The sequence below is a fragment of the Orbicella franksi genome, unplaced genomic scaffold (genome assembly GCF_964199315.1).
Source record: "Orbicella franksi unplaced genomic scaffold, jaOrbFran1.1 SCAFFOLD_754, whole genome shotgun sequence".
Taxonomy (NCBI): Eukaryota; Metazoa; Cnidaria; class Anthozoa; order Scleractinia; family Merulinidae; genus Orbicella; species Orbicella franksi.
Genome location: NW_027670540.1, coordinates 10,001 through 12,500, shown reverse-complemented (window position 1 = coordinate 12,500; position 2,500 = coordinate 10,001). Strand labels below are relative to the sequence as shown.

The window sequence follows — 2,500 nt, the reverse complement described above, 5'->3', positions numbered from 1 at the left end:
ACAGGTTAGTTTTACCCTACTGATGAAGTGTTGTTGCAATAGTAATTCTGCTCAGTACGAGAGGAACCGCAGATTCAGACAATTGGCATTTGCACTTGGCTGAAAAGCCAATGGTGCGAAGCTACCATCTGTTGGATTATGACTGAACGCCTCTAAGTCAGAATCCGTGCTAGAAAGCAACGATGATTACCTCCAGAGAACTTTAGGCGAACCAGAATAGAGGACTTCGGTCCTCATGCGTCCCAAGGTGCCAAGGAGGACAAGAACCTCCAAGGCACTACCGATAGCAAATTCTAATGTTTCTGGAGATAAATCCTTTGCAGACGACTTAAATAAAGAACGGGGTATTGTAAGTTGTAGAGTAGCCTTGTTGCTACGATCTTCTGAGATTAAGCCTTTGTTCTAAGATTTGTTAAAAACATGTCTTTTTTTTTCTTGAAGTCCAAGAAGGCTCCCCTCGTCTGCCACTGGCCGGAGGGTGCCAAGGAAGAAGTGGTGCCTGCAGGCTTGGGCTAGCTTGTGGCAGCCGAGTGATGTAAAGGAGGCCACGTCTGGTCTGGGACGTGACTGTGAATTTTTTTTTTAAAGTCCAAAAGGCTCCCCTCGCTTGGGAGCTGGCAGTGGAAATTTTTTCTAAGTCCGAAAGGCTCCTCTCGTTTGAAATGGTTTGACTCGGGGAGCCTTTTGGAGTGCTTGAAATTTTTGGGCCAGGTCCCTTTCGGACGGTTTACTTTGTGGACTTGTCGTAATTTGATTGGAAAGATGTTTGGGCAATTGGGCTTTGGTTTTTTGGTTTTTGTTTTATTGGCTTTTGAGTGGGGGAGCCTTTTGGACTTAGGGTTAGCGTTAGGGTAAGCCTAGGGTTAGAGTTTAGGGTTAGGGTTAGCGTTAGGGTAACCCTAGGGTTAGAGTTTAGGGTTAGGGTAAGAGTTAGGGTGAAGGTTAGGGTTAAACTTGGCTAAACTTGGCGCCTGCACGTAACTTAAGCTGGCCAATAGTTTCCCGCAAAAAGTTTTGAAAATGGTGAAAATCTTAAGGGTGCTTATACTATAGGGGACCGACACCCTGTTTTAATTTAGTAGAACACACGCCCTCTTAATGATGATGTGACAGCGCCAAACCTGGCACCTGCACGTAACTCGAGCTGGCCAATCGTTTCCCGCAAAAAGTTTTGAAAATGGTGAAAATCTTAAGGGTGCCTATAGAACAGGGGGACCGACGCCCAGTTTTAAGATAGTGTAGCACACCCCCCTTAACGATGATGTGACAGCGCCAAATCTTGCGCCTGCACGTAACTCGAGCTGGCCAATCGTTTCCCGCAAAAAGTTTTGAAAATGGTGAAAATCTTAAGGGTGCTTATAGAATAGGGGGACCGACGCCCAGTTTTAAGATAGTGTAGCACACCCCCCTTAACGATGATGTGACAGCGCCAAACTTGGTGCCTGCACGTAACTCGAGCTGGCCAATTGTTTCCCGCAAAAAGTTTTGAAAATGGTGAAAATCTTAAGGGTGCTTATAGAATAGGGGACCGACGCCCAGTTTTAAGATAGTGTAGCTCACCCCCCTTAACGATGATGTGACAGCGCGAAACTTGGCGCCTGCACGTAACTCGAGCTGGCCAATCGTTTCCCGCAAAAAGTTTTGAAAATGGTGAAAACCTTAAGGGTGCTTATAGAATAGGGGGACCGACGCCCAGTTTTAAGATAGTGTAGAACACCCCCTTAACGATGATGTGACAGCGCCAAACTTGGTGCCTGCACGTAACTCGAGCTGGCCAATTGTTTCCCGCAAAAAGTTTTGAAAATGGTGAAAATCTTAAGGGTGCTTATAGAATAGGGGGACCGACGCCCAGTTTTAAGATAGTGTAGCTCACCCCCCTTAACGATGATGTGACAGCGCGAAACTTGGCGCCTGCACGCAATTCGAGCTGGCCAATCGTTTCCCGCAAAAAGTTTTGAAAATGGTGAAAACCTTAAGGGTGCTTATAGAATAGGGGGACCGACGCCCAGTTTTAAGATAGTGTAGAACACCCCCTTAACGATGATGTGACAGCGCCAAACTTAGCGCCTGCACGTGACTCGAGCTGGCCAATAGTTTCCTGCAAAAAGTTTTGAAAAAGTGTAAAATCCCAATTTTGCGCTCTTTAGGGTGTGGTCTTTGAGCTTCGGGTTTTCGTCAGAAAATTTCGGCAATCATCGGTCATCTTCGTGGAAATCTCTTCGTTTTCGTAACTCTGACATGGTGACGCATGTTTGGAATGCCATGGGGAGCGCTTTGGAGCAGTTTTGAAAAATCGAAATTTTCGAAATTTTTCTAAGTGTCTAAACTTGGTTGGGGGAATAGACGGTTTCGGGTTATAATGTAGGGCAGGCATCGGGAAAGACCGAAAGAGCAATTGAGCTGTATCGGTCCGTAACAGTAAGCCCTGCTCGGTAATGTGTTCTCGGGTACGAAAGGAGGGTATTTGGAGGAAAAAGGAGCAAAGTCGACTAAACTTGCT

The 2,500-nt window shown here is 46.2% G+C and overlaps 1 pseudogene; it reads left to right on the top strand.

Annotated features, from left to right (window-relative positions):
* LOC145472579 (large subunit ribosomal RNA) overlaps positions 1-413 on the top strand; it is a pseudogene marked incomplete at its 5' end in the record, with an annotated part of 1,496 nt that extends 1,083 nt beyond the window's left edge.
* Positions 414-2,500: the final 2,087 nt, after the last annotated feature.